Source organism: Phocoena sinus, chromosome 6 (genome assembly GCF_008692025.1).
Source record: "Phocoena sinus isolate mPhoSin1 chromosome 6, mPhoSin1.pri, whole genome shotgun sequence".
Lineage (NCBI taxonomy): Eukaryota > Metazoa > Chordata > Mammalia > Artiodactyla > Phocoenidae > Phocoena > Phocoena sinus.
The window spans coordinates 101832804-101853415 of record NC_045768.1 but is presented as its reverse complement, the minus strand read 5'-3'; positions in this window follow the sequence as shown (position 1 = coordinate 101853415).

The following is a 20612-nucleotide window of genomic DNA, read 5'->3' as shown; positions in this document are numbered from 1 at the left end:
CATATCTGGAGAGAAATCAAAGGCTGAATCCTTGGCTATTGCATTTCAAGATAAATAAAGACTCCTCTACTTCCTTCACAAAAGATCAGCCAAGCTAAATTTATGCTCCAGAATATTACCCTGGGAGCTGTCCCTGGAAGAAACCATTTTAACCCTAATACTGCTCTTTGTTTTGAAACCAAGTCTTCTGCCATTGCCCACACAGCCATTAGCAGACAAACTAGAAAAGCATTCAATCAAAAAATATTTATTGAGCAAAACTGTGCAAAGTGCTGTACTAGGGGAAGTGCCAGTCTCCAGAAATTATTGAAACATCTCTCTTAAAGTGTTATAAACTCCCTTTATTATTAGTTTCTTCTTTAGGGTTAAGCATTGTCTTCTTTCTTTTGAAGATCTTCCTTTAAGTGTCAAAATCCCTGGTATGAGGATAAGACATTCGACTGACAACATCTTTCCAGAAGAGAACGGCTGACCTCTGAGAGCGTAGACTGGGAAGAGCTCATGAAACATATTAAAAGAGAAGAGGAAAGAAAGAAAGGTAGGAAGAGAACCAAGAAACAAGACCGCCTACTTTAGTGAAGCTATATATTGTGTGATATTGAGCTAAATTAAAAAAAAATTTTATCTATATGCTAACTTCTATCAATTAATAGAGCTTTGTGCTAAAGACTGTGAGTCCACTTCTGGACAAGGGAAGAGAGTTGGAGTGATGGTACCCATAACGTGTATTTTGTAACCTTGCTATTAGAGTGTGGAGCCAGAGTGTCTAGACTTGAATCTGGGCTTCGCCACTTACAAGCTCTGATCCTATGCACATCACTGCACCTCCCTGGCTTCAGTTTCTTTATCTATGAAACAAAATACAGGAAGATTATTATAACTGATTAGGGTAGAGTTGCAAAATATTTAGCCTCTGACTAAATTAAGCAGAGATAATTTATTAACAGGTACTATTAAGTGGCTTACAAAATCATAGGAAAGCTGAAAAAGCCAGCTCTTGGCTCTTCCTGAAACATTTCCCACACTGCCTCTGCCATGATGGCAGCAGAGCTGTCACCACCAATGAAAGAAGGTGTCATATAATGAAGCTGTCAACCAAAAACCACCATGCCTGTGACACAGCCCCACTCAGCAAGATGAATGTCTACCACCTGCTCTTTCCCCTCCTTAACTCAGTTCTGAATCAAAACCTCCCAGTAGTACTCTCATTGCTAGAATCCAAATGATATGCAGCCCTCTAGCTGGAAGACAGTGTAAGACCCTGAGATGTTGGACTCACAGCACATCTAGTTTAGGAGGGCACTGTTGGCAGGGCCATTTGGGGCATCCCCATAATTACTGATCCCCATGAGGGTATAAAGAGCCAGACCCTTTGCCTCAAGGCAGGATATCTCTGAAGGTCATCCCAGCTCCAGAGGTCCTCATGTAATTGACTGAGTCCTTCGTTATGACAGCCTCACAGTTCAATTCCTTTCTCTGCCCAATCCTATGCTCTTTATTCTCCAGAACTATTGATCTCATGGTCACTCCAATACCAACTTCCTGAATATGAATATTCACCTTAGAATCTGTTTCCTGCGGAACTCACCTAAGACAGACATGTTAGAAGTAGATGGACTAAAGGTTGCGTAAGTCAACTCTCAATATTCACCACAGCTTTTATTATGAGTATGAAATGGTATAATACATATGAAAAAAATCCCAGGGCTCTCACACACGCCTGGCCCAGGGTGAGCCAATATATATTTGCTTAGTAATACTGGCTACAGCTAACATTTATTGAGCACTTACTACATTTCCAGATGCTCTTCTAAGTTCTTTGCATAAACTAACTCATCTAATCCTCATAATAAGCTTAGGAAGTACTATTATCCATTTTATAAATGAGGTAAATAAGGCACAAACAGGTCAATTTCACAGAGACTATAAGTGGCAGAGTTAAAATTTGAACCAAATAGTCTAGCTTTAACCTACATAGTTTAAGCCTACAGAGTCCATAGTCTTAACCACTTTTCTGTAGTCTCTGCTTCGACACTTCAAAAATGTGATGGGAAGAGGAAAAGGGGACAAGGGATTTTTACTGGGGCCTGTGGGAGGCTAAATAATGGCCCCCTTAAATGTCCATGTCTGAATCCCTGGAATCTGTGACTGTGTTACATTATATGGCAAAAGGGACTTTGCAGGTGTGATTAAGTTAAAAATGTTGAGATGGGGAAATTATGTTTACATTTAAACATAATTTAAAGCCCACCTAGATTATCTAGGTGGGCTTTAAATGTAAACACACGTGTCCTCAAAAGAGAGTGGCAGAGGGGGATGCTAACACAGAATAGGAGAAGACGAGGTGATGACAGAAGCCGAGATTGGAATGATGCAGCCACAAGGCAAGGAATGATGGCAGCCACCAGAAGCTGGAAGAAGCAAAGAAAAGATTCTCTCCTGGAGCCTTGGGAAGGAACCAGCCTTGCTGACACCTTGATTTTAGCCCTGTAAGACTAATTTCAGACTCTGGGTCTCCAAAACTGTAAGAATAAATATATTTGTTTTAAGCCAGTAAATGTGTGCTAATTGGTTTCAACAGAAATAAGAAACTAACACAGGGTCATAGAAAATTATGGTATTTGCAGTATTATGTGGAAGCATCTATTGGAGAATTAGGAGTTAGACCTGCCTAGTGATTACAGGTTAATAGGTAGAATCTAATGGACTCTGAAAATGCTGACCTTGGGCTTGGGGACTCCCTACCACCATCTACTTCATTACATGGGACAGTTGCCAGGTGGGGAATGAGACTCAGAAATGTAATGAAGGTGTACTTGGTCATCAGTATTAATAGGTAAAGCTTCTCTTCTCCCCAAATTTAATTTCGGGGAGTTGTAAGTTATGCATAGGCCAGGTCAACTAGTAAATAATACAGGACATGATTCATACTTAATTTTCAGAGTAGCTTTTTCTGTGTTCCACCTGATAAGTAGCCTTACACATAGTCAAAACACGAACCAGAGTTGAGACCCACATAAATCCAAGTATGAGACAGACAAAGCCAGCTCCCATCTGCTAATCATCTGTCAGAGGGTGGGAGAAAAAGAAGGAGGTCCCCCATCCAAAGGCCATTAAAACCTTCCTTTGAAAACAGAAAATGTCTTCCAAATTTAGAGAGCCTCACTCTATCTCTGCATTCTTAGCCCCCGAGCCAGGCTCCTTAAGTCCTTTCTGGAACAAAGTGGATATACTATAATAAATATAATTAATAGTTCCCTTTATCTTCACTGTCTAGTTATAAACAGGGTTGGCAACAACAGTGGTGTGAGTCAGGAAGTAGAAGAAATGGTCAATTTCTGAGTAATTTTAAATAACCATCTCAAGGATAACTGCAAATAAGGTGATCTAGAACCAGCACTTCTCAAACTATTGGTGGTGAGAGAACAATTTTATTTAAAATCTCCAATACATCATGGTCCAATAACCTTGTAAATTCAATGAAAACGAATTACTGGAAAAGTGTAAGTAAGAAAAGATGTACGAAATGCAAGCCTAATTTATTTTACTTACTAAATACGACAAACATAAAATTACTCTTTCAAAAGGCTATTAAAGTTTCTGAAAAATTAATCTTAATTTCTGTACTTATTCTGTCACCAATTGGTAACAAACAGTTCAAGGACGGACATCAGTCCACAGAACACACGTTGAGAAGCTCTGGTCTGTACTACCAGTCTCTAGGTTAAAATTTTAAGTAAACTTACTGCTAGATCCAATATGCAAGATGCAATTCTCTAATCTCAGTTACCTTTCTAGGTAACTTTAGTCAAGTGTGTTTCTCATTAACTCATTGTGCTAGCTCTGAGCAGTCTCCATGGTTTTCTTTGAATAATGGAGACATTTCTGTATACCCTAAATAAGGGTGTTTGCTATTTCTACAATTTTTAAACTACCTTGGCTTAATTCTTAACTTCAGAGCACCTTGAACTCCTTGGAATACTGGAATTGTGGAAGGCTGAAATAAGGATGATTTAAACAATTCAGAACTGTAGGCCGATAGGGCGATTTTGTGAAAAGAAGGAGAGCTGAATTACTTGAAGACCTGTACACCAAAAAGTTCCACTCTCCAATTGTTACACAAAATATAGTGTAAAGGAAATCTACACGAGATCCACTGTATGCCTTCTTAAAAGGAATGTTACAGAGGTATCAGCCCAGCCCACTGATTCAGGATCTTTGTTAGTGAAACCTAAGAATTCACATTTTAAATTAAACAATCCATCTAGTTTTTAGATGTACAAAGGCTTAAGAACTGGTGCATTAGTTTTTAAAAAGTGCATTTATAGCACAAAATTCTTCTCTTCTAATAAAATACAATTAAATTCTCTCTTTTTTCATTCTTAAATTCTTTTAGAGCTTCATAACTATATCATATTAGTGCTAGAGCTGATGTTTTTACATTTCATCTTCTTTCAATTAGAGTAGCTAGGAATATTTTGAAAATAAACACTTTTTTTTCATTTTTTTGTAATCTTTATTACAGAAATTGCTTGGCAGGAAAAATGTGAGATACACTTCAGGGGAAGAGGTGTAATGACTGGCTTTAAGGAAGATGACACTCGTCCTAGAATAGCCTGAAGTCATTTGGGATTCATTTATTTCTGGCTTAGTGGGAGAACTGATCAAATGAATCTAGAAACTGAGTTATCAGCACAAAGCCTCTACAGAGTAACTAGTTCTGGAAATTCAGACTGATGGGAGCCTTAAATTACAGAATAATTTCACCCCACCTTTCTGAGAACCCATGATCCAAAAGGGCATGTCTTTATGTTCACACCCCAAACTCTCAAGTCACTTGACTTTACTGGGAAATACAGAGGTGTTGTTATTTTCATTTTGCCCTTTCCTTGCTTCAAAACAATATGATTACATAAGAATTATGTTTTTGGGATCAAGATGGCATGATTTTCAGGGAAGAAGCAGGACCAAAAAGAGAATAATTAATTGAACGACTATTATGTATCAAATATTTTATAGACATTATTTCATTTAATCCTCATAATTCTGCAAAGGATATAGGATCTCCTCTTAATAAATAAGGAAATAAAAGATCAGTGAGGGTAAGGAACAAACCTGAAATCCCACAGCACGTAAGTGACAGAGACAGAATTACACCCAGCTCTACCTTACTCCGAAGTCTGTGTGGGTCCATCACACAGCAAGGCTTCCTAAGCAAGATTGGTTTTACAAGTGTGCCTTTGCCTCAGCAATGCTTATTCTTGCATACGTTTGGGAGTCTATCGTTCACTACCTACGCTCTATCCAGAATTAGACTGCCTAGGTATAAAACAGCTTAGATACAATTGCAAAGGATGGGGTACCAGGGAAATCAACATAGTGGATTTATACCAGATGTCAGCCAACAATATGTTCTGGGCATCAAAGAGCCCAATAAACATTATCTGACATTCAGCTATATAGCTTCATTCCACAATGGCAATTCCCTATCATCCCACTAAATGAAAGAACACTGGTAGAAAGAAGGCTTCCTAAGTCAATGAGGTTGAGTTTTTGGATTTTTCCAGTCGAATCCTATTTCATGAGGCCAGATAAATCCTGAGATACTGGTCCTATCTCAGAGCAAGGAGCACTACAGTTGGGGAAAAAAAGAGATCACCTAATGCTTCTTATTTTTCCACTGAATAAATTCAGGCTTCAGGACATGAAATGAGTGAGCTCCTTGGGTGTCATATGCATTGATAAGATCGTTCTCAGATACGCAAAACCTGACCGGCCCTTAAAACTTCACTCTGTCTTAAAGTCTTGCAGTTGGCTGCCTTACAAAGATAAGCTTCCTTTTTTTTTTTTTTTAAACATCTTTATTAGAGTATAATCGTTTTACAATGGTGTGCTAGTTTCTGCTTTACAACAAAGTGAATCAGTTATACATATACATATGTTCCCATATCTCTTCCCTCTTGCGTCTCCCTCCCTCCCACCCCCCCTATCCCACCCCTCTAGGTGGTCACAAAGCACCGAGCTGGAAACGAAAAGTGAGCTATCTGTAATGAGGTGGATGGACCTAGAGTCTGTCATACAGAGTGAAGTAAGTCAGAAAGAGAAAGACAAATACCGTATGCTAACACATATATGTGGAATTTAAGAAAGATAAGCTTCTTGTCTCTAATGGAGCAAAGCAAGAGAAATGGAATCAACCAACACAATCTGATTCCTTTTAAATAAGAGTTGGCAATAAATACTTCTTTAAGCCACAGGTATTTCTAAACATCAAATATCTCTTCTTGTTTTCCCCCCACAGAACACAAAAGTGTACCAAATTGCATTTAATAAACCAGTTTTCAATTCCTTATAAGGTATGACAGCTAATGACAGTTTCTGAGCAGGATTAAAGAAGTATACTTGGTCAATATAGTTTTAACCAGACTAATGATCTGTTGCTATAGATAGCTGTCATGCAGAGAAATATATGTTTTTCTATCAGGTTCCTTTAAAAAGTAAGTAAATATCTCCCCCCAAATTCCCTATTGCCATCAATTACCTGCCTCAAGTATGTAGGGGAAATAGTGCCAGCCGATGAACTGCTACATTTCCTCTCATCTTTCCCTCTTTTTCTTGACCAATAGAGCCCAGAAAAGCCCATTTTATGCTCGAATGTTACAGTTTTCCTCAATTAGGAGGTTTTATATTGTTGTTGTTATTATTTTTCAGTGAGTTTTGGAGGCTTTATCTTTTTAGAAAAGTAATACACTAAGTGCAATGTGGTATCCTAGCTTAGATCCTGGAATAGAATAAGAACATTAGTTGATCAACTGGTGCAATACAAAAAGAATCTGTAGTTTAGTTAATAGTAATGTAGAAACATTAACATTTTAGTTTTAACAAATGTATCACAGTTCTATAATATATTAACATTAAGAGAAACTGGGTGAAGGTTACATAGGAACTCCACTTTCTTTGCAACTTTTCTGTAAATCTAAAATTACTCCAAGTTAAAAAATTTATTTTTTCAAAAAAAGTATATATTTATTACAGAAAATTTAGAAAATACAGATAAGCAGAAATATGAAGAAATCATAGCTCAAAGATGACTTGCCAAAATTTTGGCACTTCCAGATTTTTTTCTATAAAAAAATATCTTTAATTCAAAATGCATGTATTATCTTCAAATACAGTTTTTACTTAATAGTATGTGTAAGTATATCTATTTGTCAAATATTAATCTAGAACATGCATTCTTTCAACATTCAATCATATTGACTATTTCCTACAGTATGTCTATATGGTGTTACATTGTTCAGATCTATCTTAAATTACTGAAATATTGAACAACTATAAAATTTTTATGTTATTATCTTTTTATTCTTTAAAAACATGCTGTGAAAATATATTGGGGCCAAATTTTTATTTACAGTAATAATTATTGTCTTAATAAAAGTTCCCATAAAATTATTATTTGGATTAACAGATATGCCAAGTTTGAAAAGAAGTATATGAAAATGCTCATTTTGCTATATTCTTTACAGATTAAGTATCATCATTTTAATATGAAATAATTTTAAAATACTTTTCAATTCAACAGGCAAAAAATGTTATATTATGCTTTTAACTTAAATTTCTTGAAAATACACTGAGGTTGGACATATGTTAGTATGTTTACCCTCCATTAGTACTTTTTCTTCTGTATTTTCTGGGTAACCTTTTCACATTGTATACCAGAGTATTTATCAATTTGATTATTGATTTGTAAGATTTATATACATATATATATATATACACACACACACACACACATATATGTGATCCTTTGACTAACACATATGTGACAAACATTTCCTATAGGGTATTATTTGTATTTTATTCACGTATAAGTTGTTTTTATCTAAGCAAACTCATTTTCTCCTTTATGCTTTCTGCCTTTATCATGCTTTAAAAAATTCTCATCCACTTCAAAAATATATTTACACATATATATATGTATAGTCACAATATTTTTCTAGTTGTGTTTTGTGGGAATTCTTTAACATATATGTCTTTAATACTTCCATCTGGAGCTTATCTAAATGTATGAGATAGGAACATCCCAAATGAGTAATCTAGCATCAATTTGAAATATCACCTTTTGAAAATACTAAATTTTTACATATATTTATGTCTACTTCTTGACTTTTTATTGTATCTCCACTGATACAGCTATTGAAATAGTTACTATAGGTTGTTAGGTTTTAACACTTTCTGGCACTACTTTCTGTAATTCATTCTTTATCAAAATGTAGGTCCCTCTTTTCATACTTTCAATGCATCTAGATGAGGATTAGAAGGATTTTATAAAGTTTCAACAAAATCTTATGGAATTCTGATGATAACTGAATTCAATAAATATATCATTAAAAACAGGGTGGACACCTTTACCATTTGGAGCTTCCCAAGATGACAGTATGAATTTCCACTTTATTTTTTTCTAAATCCTTATTAATGTATACTCAATAAAGTTACATATTTTTTTTCACATAATTCCAAACCAATTTTAAAATTTTTTCTCATTGGCATGAATTGGATTTTTGCCCATTTTATTCCTAACTATTTCTACTCCTGTCCTCATGCCATCTTATCTCTGCTAGCAGCAAGACTGATCCTTTGTAAAGGAAAATCAAATCATGTTATTTGGAGCAGCCAAATAACTTACTGTCCATTAGAATCAGCAGGAGCATTTAAAATACTAATGCTCAGACCTTACCCTGAACCCACTAAGCCAGAGCATCTGGGCGTGGCAGTAGGGTATCATTATTTTTTAAAGTCCCCACGTTCTACCAATGGGCAGGCAACAACTGGCCTCAAGTAAAAGCCAAAGTCTTATATCGACGGTGCTTCTTAAATTTTAATATGTCTGAGAAATGCCTGAGGACCTTGTTAAAATGCAGACTGTGATGCACTGGGTCAACGTTAGATTTTGCATTTCTAACATGCATTCAGTGAGGGCTGAAGCTGCAGGTCCTGACATCAGACTTGTGTGGCCTAAGGCCTCCTGTGTTCTGGTTCCCTGCTCTTTGTCTCGTGTCCTCTACTGCTCTCCCCTTACTCATCCCACTTCAATAGCTTCTCACCATTACACACACACACACACACACACACACACACACACACACACACACACACACACACACACACACACACACACACACCCTTCTGCAACTTCAGCATTTACACTGGTTGTTCCCCCTACCAAAAAATCCCCTTTCTCCTCTAGCTGCTGCTGATTACCAAGCACTACTGAGGAGGTGAATGGACCCTAGGCCCTTTCCACCTCTTACTCTCAGTAATTTGTGCATCAGTTAATTTTGTTGTTTACTATGCAAAATTAACTGCACATTCATTAGTGAATTTCATCTGTCTTTCTCATTATCTGTCTTCCCTCTGCCAAAATGTAGTCTGTATATTATAATGATTTGATAAAATAAACAGATTAAGTAGCATGGACATTGGGTTTTCCTTAATGTTTTGAAACAAAAATCATAAAATCTTCAGGATTCAACACCCTTCTGAAATATTCTCAATCTCTTCTATAAATTAAAGTTACTTTCCTTGTCTGCCTGTGTAATGGCTGGGTCTCCTTCCCAGATCAACAGTCGGAGGATAGGTTGATTGACAAAACTGCCAAGCCAGTTCTCAGGGTCTAGGCAGCTTATACACTGTGCACTTCTGCTTCTTGATACATTTATACACCACTGAGATTTTTTAAAATGGAGCTGGAACTCCTCACCACCCTGTCCTTTGACAGATCCCACTCTCTCTGACCTCTTTCTTCCTTAAGACTGTCCTTAACATTTTTTTAATCTAATATTTCATATCTACAATATGTGGGGTGAAAAAAGAAAATATTGAGATTTACTGAGGGTTTCACACCTTGGTAAGTCACTGTCCTATTCAGTAGCATCTGTTTAATATATAATACACAGTGCTAAAATGCATATCCTGAATGTCCATTACGTTTTAAAGAATGGCATTAGGAAAACAAAGAATCAACAGGGGTCAGTAAATTGGCTTTCCAGTTAAATAGTGCATTTTGGGTAAAACAATCAACGATCTAGTCTGTGAAGTTTAATCATAACATAAATACCTGTGGTTGCTATCTAACCTTGAACATAGAAAAGGCAGCTAACTGTCACTTGAGTTTAAGACGGAAAGCTAAAATCACCAGTAGGTTAACCTAAGCCCAGCACTGCTTGTTTCTCTAACTTGACTGAGAGACCTGGTCCTTTTAAGCCATGAATCTACATTGTGAGCAGCAAAGGTTCAGAGACAGGTTTTGTGTTAAGTTTTACCAGAGTGATTCTCCCCAGAAGCCCATAGTTGAAATAATTTAGAAATTCTTTGTTTCTCTCTCAATGTCCACACTGACCCTAACTCTCTCCATCAGGTCAGGCATTTTCTTTCTCCATCAGAAGATCTGTAAACACTGAGTCATTTGTATGGATAATTTTCCTTACATGTTGTTTCATTTTTTTAACCAGGAAAAAGTAAAACCACAATTTAAACCAGCAGCAGCAGCCCAGAATTAATGAAAAACTAAAGGAGAAAAAAATCGAGGATATGAGAAAATCTGCAGTGACAAATAGCCCCACACAGGGTAGTGGTGAAGGGAAAAGGATGTTATGAAGAATTACAAACAGAGGTAAGAACTATTTTTAAAAGAATCTTATGAAACACCTTATAATTCATTTCAATTGCCTCTAATTTTATATAAGAAGCCAATATGAGATTCATGGCATTTTGGTCAGAAAATTGTGTGAGAGTTAAGGCCAATGAATCTGGACACATTCCATCCTTAACCTAGGAAATAATTAAAGATATGGACACCCACACACACATTTGATCATATGGCTGTCATTGTAATAGAAGATCAGAGCTAAATTAATAAAAACATTTTTTCTGGTCCACTGGGTTTTTGGAGAATAGGTGTACATGATACATGTTGCAGGGACTTGTGGCTCAAGATAAAAATATAAAGTAGTTAAAGAAAGTGTTTCCAGCTACTGGCAGTAAGAAAGATCAGTGTCTGATTTGCAACCCATTCCCCTAACAACATGCTGAGATAGAGAATTACTCAGCCCCTTCCTATTCTAAAAGACCTTTACAGAATGAATATATTAGGTTGCATCTCATGAAATTGTTTTGGAACTTCAAATGTTTTTGATTTTTAAATGACAATTCCATAAGATTTAACCTGGTAGACTGGGGAAGAGGAAGTAAAAGGTGGAACACAGTACGATTTTTGGGGTCATCACTTCCCATTGCCATCCCCCAGGGAACCATATAGTACATCAAAGCTGTTTGGGCTGGGTCAACACCCAACTACCGCCTGCTAAAAAAAAAACCAAAAGAACTCAACCAACTAATCTGATAGGGAGTTCATTATTGTAAGCAGGAATTTGATAATATAGGAGTTAGGCTAATATTACAATAATGTAATTGGAGCCAATCCTAAGCAAAATTGTGTAAAAAGAAAAGAAAATTAAGTGTGATCATGGCTATGGGGGAATTGATAGCCCTGGGTTGAATCCTAAGTCTGCAGTAAATGTCTGTGTCTTGTATTTTTCAGCCTATAATCAGCACCCCAATCAGAGCCTATCTACCCCATCTTCTCATAATGGCCTAGAGAAAACTATGCCCTCTCAAATCTTTCAACTCTTAGTCCTAGCTATTCATTAGATGCATTTTAGGACTGTATTCCTATTAGTCTTACTAATTCTAGATGAATAATAGGAATACAGTTGACCCTTGAACAGCATGTGTTTGAACTGCACAGGTCCACTTGTATGTATATCTTGTTCAGTAGTAACTACTAAAGTACTACATGATCTGTGGTTAGTTGAATCAGCAGATGCGGAACCACAGACACCAAAGAATCACAGATATGGAGGGACTACTATAAATTATAGGCAGAGTTTTTACTACATCTCAGAGGGTTGGCACCCTACCCACCACATTGTTCAAGAGTCAACTGTATTTGCCTTGCAGAAAAACCTGTATTTTAATAAACAATTATCCCTCCATTCAAAATAGGAGGGTCTAATGGTTGAATTCCAAGCACTGGTGAAGATTCTGAGGATGAAGATTAGTCCTCTAAAAAGGGAACCCTCTTGCACTGTTGGTGGGAATGTAAATTGATACAGCCACTATGGAGAACAGTATGGAGGTTCCTTAAAAAACTAAAAATAGAACTACCATACAACCCAGCAATCCCACTACTGGGCATATACCCTGAGGAAACCATAATTCAAAAAGAGTCATGTACCAAAATGTTCATTGCAGCTCTATTTACAATAGCCAGGACATGGAAGCAACCTAAGTGTCCATCAACGGATGGATAAAGAAGATATAGCACATATATACAATGGAATATTACTCAGCCATAAAAAGAAACAAAATTATCTGTAGTGAGGTAGATGGACCTAGAGTCTGTCATACAGAGTGAAGTAAGTCAGAAAGAGAAAAACAAATACCGTATGCTAAAACATATATATGCAATCTACAAAAAGAAAAAAAAGAAAGAAAAATGGTCATGAAGAACCCAGGGGCAAGACGGGAATAAAGACACAGACCTACTAGAGAATGGACTTGAAGATACAGGGAGGGGGAAGGGTAAGCTGGGACAAAGTGAGAGAGTGGCATGGACATATATACACTATCAAACGTAAAATAGATAGCTAGTGGGAAGCAGCCGCACAGCACAGGGAGATCAACTCGGTGCTTTGTGACCACCTAGAGGGGTGGGATAGGGAGGGTGGGAGGGAGGAAGATGCAAGAGGGAAGACATATGGGAACATATGTATATGTATAACTGATTCACTTTGTTATAAAGCAGAAACTAACACACCATTGTAAAGCAATTATACTCCAATAAAGATGTTTTATATATATATATATATATATATATATATATATATCTCCACATCACCAAAAGTAGGTTATACAATTAGTAGGATTTCAATACATTTTTATTAACATAAAAAATAAATATTTATATATATATATAAAAAAGATTAGTCCCCTAAGAAAGCACACTTTTCTATAATGGGCCAGATAGTAAATAATTAGGTTTTCTGGGCCATGTGGTCTCTATTGCAATTACTCTGCTCTGCACTGTAATGGGATAGAAACCAGAAACAATGTGTAAATAAGTGAGCATGGCTGTGTTCCAATAAACTTTATTTATGGACACTGAATTTAAATTTCATATAGTATTTATGTGTCATGAATGATCCTTCTTCTTTTTTAACCATTTTATAATGTAAAAATCCTTCTTAACTCATGTGGTCATATAAAAACAGATGGCAAGAAAGATGTGGCCCATGGACCATAATATGCTGACGAGAACTCAAAATTTACCACATTAACAACTGCCATCCCACTTAGCCAAATGCAATTTCTCCTTGTATTTTTTTTCAGTATAAGTAGGAAAAAAAAGGAGAAGGATATATATATATATACACACATATATGTATATATATGTATAGAGAGAGAGAGGAGGAGAAGAAGAAGAAAAAGGCAGAAGGAAGAAAGGGAGGAAGGAAGGAAGGGAGGAAGGAAGGAAGGAAAAGTAGAGAGAAAAGAAGAGAAGGGAAAGGAAGGAAACTAAGGGAAAGAGAGGGAAGGTGGGAAAATACTCCAGAGAGCAAGGAAGTTACTCACATTTCTTCTCTTGGTCATGGGAACTTGTCCTGGTTTTGATCACTAGTTGCACAACTAGTTGCACCAGTGGATACTCTGGGAGACAAATTTAATCTACTGCTGTTTTCCAGTCTTCGTATCAAAAAATTGCACTTATATTTGCTATTCCCACTGAAACACTCACTGCCCATCGAAAGCCACTGACCTCCTGCCAAGTGAAGTAATCTGAGATAACTTGGCGTGGTGTGACAGGCTGGTTCAGATGTTAGCTCAGCTGACCACTAGCTGAACTATCTTGAGTAAGGTCATTAATCGCTAGATAGTTCTCATGTTAGAAATAGGATAGGGATGCTCAAAACAATCCGTGTAACCATACTAGGGTGAACCAGCTGAATCTCAGCCCTGTTAATTCTCTAATTAAAAAAAAAAAATTACAGGGCTTCCCTGGTGGCGCAGTGGTTGGGAGTCCGCCTGCTGATGCAGGGGACACAGGTTCGTGCCCTGGTCCGGGAAGATCCCACATGCCGCGGAGGGGCTGGGCCCGTGAGCCATGGCCGCTGAGCCTGCGCGTCCGGAGCCTGTGCCCCGCAGCGGGAGAGGCCACGACAGTGAGAGGCCCACATACCGCAAAAAAAAAAAAAAAAAATTACAGTGATAATTAAATGAAAGAATTGTATATTAAATTTTCTAGAAAAGTAGAGTTGTTTAATAAATTAGTGTCATCGTACTGTCCTGTTAAAAGAACACATAAAAGTCTGATATTCTACAAGCAAGGATATAATAGAAGTGAAATTCCTGTAACCAGAGAGAATATTGTTTAGGTCGACTGTTAAGCTAGCCAATAAGCAGATTAAACTCCTATTTCTCAAAACAGTGTTGATGTTAATAACGGTGTTTTCAGAAATGGAGAAGTAAATTACACAGAGCCATATTGAAGGGTCATTTTCATAACACATGCAGAGGAGAGAGGAAATACCAATGCCTGCCAGTTGCTTTGGATTTTTATTAAAATTGGCATGGAATTCTTATTTGAAAAGAAAAAAGACATAGCATCAAGTAAATTTGTGGTTTTAAAGAGAGAGAATAAGAGTGAAGACAATCTTGGGCTTCCCTGGTGGCGCAGTGGTTGAGAGTCCGCCTGCCGATGCAGGGGACACGGGTTCGTGCCCCGGTCCGGGAAGATCCCACATGCCGCGGAGCGGCTGGACCCGTGAGCCATGGCCGCTGAGCCTGTGCGTCCGGAGCCTGTGCTCCGCAGCGGGAGAGGCCACAACAGTGAGAGGCCTGCGTACCGAGAAAAAAAAAAAAAAAAAAAAGAGTGAAGACAATCTTGTTCATTTTCCTGGAAGCATTATAACTAATTTGGCTCTTGGTTTGTATTAGAGAAAAAGTACTAAACACAAGGTAGTTCATATCTGTGAGTCACAGGAAGTTCTGTAGTTCAGGGAAATTATATCAAGTAATTTTATGATCTGCTGGGCAGTAATTCCATTTAATAAAGATACAGATGTATGCTCTGCCACATAGAAAAAAGTTTTCAAGTGTTCTCACCATAACTTTGGTTGGTTTTTAGATTTTAGTTCCTCTGGCCTATTTTTCATTTATTCCTCTAGCAAATTAAACTTTTATAGGATAAAAAAAATAATCTTTATGGAAAAGTCACTTTACTTAGTTACCCAAATTTGCCACCACCTCCCAAAGCTATAATCCAAGCCAGGGAATCATATCCATTGACGGGTAAAGATTTTTAACAACTTGGAAAACATCTTGCATATAAGTACTTCCGTTCAAAGAAAAGCAATGCCTAAGTATACCATTTGGGAAAGAAAGCAGTGTCTTCTTTACTAAAAATCATAAAACCAAATAAAACATCTAGTAAGAAAAATTATATTACACAGTGACTCTAATTCCTTAGGGTAAATAATACCTCAGGGAAGGAAAACACACTGCTCATCATTACAATGTTACACCAAAAACAATAAAAGATGAGCAATTAAGCCTGTATGACCACAGCTACCAGTCTTACCTACAGCACATAAAGAGCTTGGAAGCTGCCACTCCCATCCTTACAACAATTAAAAGGTAAATAGACTGAAAACCGATGTCTTTTCTTGGATGCATAAGACAAGTGTCATGGCAAACTGCCACCATAAAAGCTGGAGAAACAGGTGACTGCAAATAATTACATCTGACACCTGCTTGCCCCGAGGAGAAGCCTCTGGAAGCTAAGGGTAGACTAGCATGAAAGAGCAAAACTCCTGGAAGCCAGTCTTAGGGGATGCCACACTTTCCTGGGCTTTATTTTCAAGACACACATAAGGTTCTCAACGTGAAAATCCAAGAAAGGTGGTTATATCAAGAAAGAATAAACATTGTGAAATGCACCCAGGACCTCCTCCATAACAAGGCCTATTCTCCAGAAGGAAAAACTTTACCAGAGCCTTATCCCCTGTAGAGTAAGGTCATCTCTCTGATTCAAGCCTCCTCTAGACTTACTCTCTGAACTAAAGAGGGAGAAGCTAAGGAACACGTGTGAAGGTCACAGCCCAAGGAGACAGGCCAACGAAAAGACTGAGATTTAATCATAAGATTATAGAGTGCTTCCCTTCCCCTATACCTTACACAATACCAATAAGTCTCTAGTATAGTGGCAGTGACATAGTAGTATAATACAACTCAAAGGGCACTAAGACACAGACTTTATCTAAGATAGAGTTCTTAGGGAAACCCAGAGAAAACAAGGGAGACACAAAACAATGACTTTGAATCCTCTGACACCAACGGTTAAAGAAAATATTAAACACAACCCAATGCATACCCAGATTAACATAAAAGCTCCCACCAGAGGCCTAGCTACCTCAGTTTTGATTACTAGACAAATTTCTGGCTTTCAACAAAATATTAGAAAGCATGCTAAAAGGTAAGAAGAGACAGAGTCAGAAGAGAAAATGCATGCATTAGAATTAGATTGAGACGTAACTTAGATTTTGGAATTATTACATAGGGAATTTAAAATAACTATGATAAAAGTAGACAACATGTAGGAACGGATAGGTAACAGAGAGATGGAAACTCTAAAAAAGAATCAAAGGGAATACTACACATCACAAAAACTCTACCTAAATGAAGAATATCTTTCATGGACTGATTGGTAGACTAGACACAGCAGAGGATAGAATCACTGAGCTTAAAGATAGGTCAAAAGAAACTTCCCAAACTGAAATGTAAAGAAAAAAAAAAAGAAAGAAAAAATAGAATATCGAAGAAGATCTAAATAAATGGAGAGATATTTCATGTTCATGGACTGACAGACTCAATAGTATTAAAATGTCAGTTCTTCTTAACATCATCAATAGATTCAACACAATCCCAATCCTAGAAAATTTTATTTTAGCTATCAACAAACTGATTTTAAAGTTTATACGGAAAGGCAAAAGGCATAAAATAACCAACACAATTCTTAAAAAAAAAAAAGAACTTGAAAGACACACATGACCCTGTTTCAAAAGTTACTATAAAGCTACAATAATAAAGATAATGTGGTATCTGCTGAAAAAAGACAGATAGATCACTGAAACAGAATAAAGAGAGCAGAGACAGGCCACACAAATATAATTAATCTTTGATGAAGGTACAAAGGCAGTTTAATGGAGAAAAGATGCTCTTTCAATGAAGGCTGCAGGAACAACTGGACCTCCATATGCAAAAATTAAAAAAAAAAAAGAAACATACACAAAAAAAACCTTACACCTTCTCACAAAAATTAACTCAGATGGATCACAGATCTAAATGTAAAATTCAAAACTACAAAATGTCTAGAAGAAAACATAGAAGAAAGTATAAGTGGTCCTGAGTTTAGAGATTTTTAGGTACAAAATAAGAAAGTGTGGTCCATGAAAGAAAAAATTGATAAGCTGGACTTTATTAAAATTAGAATCATCTGCTCTGTGTAATACAATGTTAAGAGAATGAAAATACAAACCACCAACTGGGAGAAAAAATATTTTCAAAACACATATCTGATAAAGTACTCGTAGCCAAAATATGCATAGAACTGTTAAAATCAACAATAAGAAAATAAACAACCCAATTAAAAAATGGACCAAAGATCTGAACAGGCATCTCACCAAAAAAAATATACAAATGGCAAAAAAGTATATTAAAGATGCTGAATGTCATTTTTCATTAGGAAATGCAAAATAAAACAACACACCTATTAGAATGGCTAAATTTTAAAATAATGAAAATACCAATTTCTGGCAAAATGTGGAGCAATAGAGACTCTCATTCATTGTTTTTGGGAATGCAAAATGGTACAGCCAAGTTGGAAGTCAGTTTGGTAGTTTCTTACAAAGCAAAACATAGTCATACCATATAATCCAGCAATTCAACTCAAAGGTATTTATCTACCCAACTGATTTTAAAACATGTGTCCACGCTCCGCATGAATGCTTATAGCAGTTTTACGTGTAATTGCCCCAAACTAGAAGCAACTAATATATGCTCTTCAGTAGGTGAAAGGATAAACAAACTGTAGTGTATGTCTACAATGGAATTCTATTCAGTAACAAAAAGGAATGACCTGCGTGTTTTAAAATGTAGGCTTTATTATTATTCAGGTATGGCAAGGCCAACAGAGCTGGAAATGATTGCCATATAAAAGACAGTCTGTTATACAGATATCATGTCATGGCACATCGTGGGGGGCCACGTAGATCAGTTAGGAGGCCAAGGAGCGAGGGGCAAATGTGGACAAGAGCCGTTATTGTGATTTTCACAGGAAGGAATCAGTAGGCAGGGTAAGCAGGCTAAGCAGGTTTAGGATTAGTTTGAGTAATGTCAGCAGCTGGGCTGGAAGGCTGCTGCTGGGCTGGAAGGCTGTCCCTAATTTTCTGGTACCTGGCCCTGTGTGATTAGGGCAAGGAGATAGTGGCCTAAAATGTGACAGCCCAACAAAGAAGACAGTTGGGGGTGTGGGTTTTGGATTGGTTAGTTTACATATGAAAGGTAGGTTCAAAGGTGATTTGTTTGCTCTCTCTAGGAACTAGCTAATCCTGGGAGGGGCAATCCCTCCAGGGTCAGCAAGGCCCCAAGGTGTCAAAGCATCAAGTAGAGAAACTAGAAAACCTGGTCATCACACTATGAAGTCCTGCGAAGTCATGGATGATTCTTAAATGCATGTTACTAAGTGAAACAAATCAGTCTGAAAAGGCCGTACAATTCAATTTATACGACATTTTGGAAAAGGCAAACTATAGAGACAGTTAACAGATCAGTGGTTGGCAGAAGTTTCTGAATAGGTGAGGCACAGGGGATTTTTGCCATGGCAGTGAAACTATTTGTTTTGTCTGATGGTCTGATACCAGAATTGTGAATACACGACACTATGCATTTGTCAAAATCCATTGACCTTTATAACACAAAGAGTAAATCTTGATGTGTGTAAACATTTAAAAATCATTTAGGATGTTGGGGAACTTTAGGATGGAATGCAGACTGTGACAAAAGAATCTAAATGTATTACAAATGTATGAAATAATTCCTTCCTTCATTGAAGGGAGTCGCAGGGGTGGGGAGGTGCTGACCTAAGTAACCGTAAGACTAAAGCAAAAGAAAGTGTATATAAGCGTTGTACTTTAGTTGATAAATTTATCTCCCATGGAAATATGGTTTAGCAATTCTGAAACCACTACACGTTTTAGTCTGCTCAGGCTTTTATAACAAAATATCTGAGTGGCTTAAACAACAGAATGATATTTTTTCTAGAATATTATTAATATTTTACTAATAGGCTATTAGTTTTTGATTATTATTAGTTTATTAGTTCCAGAAGTTATAAGTCTAAGATCAAGGTGCCAGCAGGGTTGATTTCTGTTGAGGCCTCTCTGGCCAGCAGCTCACCGTATGCTCAAATGATTTCTTCTCTGTGTGTGCGCATGGGGTGGGGATGGGGGTTGAGGGGAGATGGGGGTCTGAGATCTCTGGCATCTCTTCATCTTCTTATAAGGACACCAATCCTATTAAATTAGGGCCTCATCCTTATGACTTCGTTTAACATTAATTATCAACTTAAAGTCTCAATCTCCAAATACAGTCACACTGGGGATTAGAGTTTCAACATGAATTTTTTGGATGAGGGGGCAAAAACATTCAGTCTACAACACTTACGTGCTAGGAAAGAATAATTGGGTAAATATAGGACAAATGGTAGAAGTAAGGTTTCTCATATTTGGAGTGGGAGTTTACAGAAAAGCAAGGGAAGAAAGCTAAAAATGATCCATGTGATAACAGATTGAAATTCATTAGTATGAACTCAGTTTAATATAGAAGCAGATGGTTACATATAGAAATATTTATGAATATGTGTATATACACAGTTTGGTACACACACACATATTTTGCTCTGTCATCTGAGAGCCTAGAAACAATGACACTATAGAAGCATTGATTGAGTGCACCTAGTACCCAGATATTGGTTTCTAATACCATTCTCCAATAAAAGAAACCAAGGCCTTGGGGAAATGTCTGATTCTAGGCCTGAGGCGAGAAATATACAAGATGAGCCTGGAGCCCCTTGTAGTGACAGAAAATGAGAAAGTATTCAAAAAATTCACAGTGATGATGGTATGTCAAAGAAAGACAGAGACAAACTCAAAGAGCTCCTAAGGACCAAAGAGGAAACAATTTGAACAACAAAATATAGTATTGGATTATAACACAAAGTACAAAATAAATAATCATGACCCCATATGTAGTTCAATAAAACCTGAATAAATAAATAAATGGGGGAGGAGAGATAAATCTCCCATGCAGGAGAATTCCAAATAATTTATCATTTCACCCACAAGTGAGGAGCGTAACTCTGTACATCTTAAATGTGGGCTCTGCATGGAGACTTCCTTCACAAGAGTACAGTATGGAAACGCGGTAAAGGACTAACT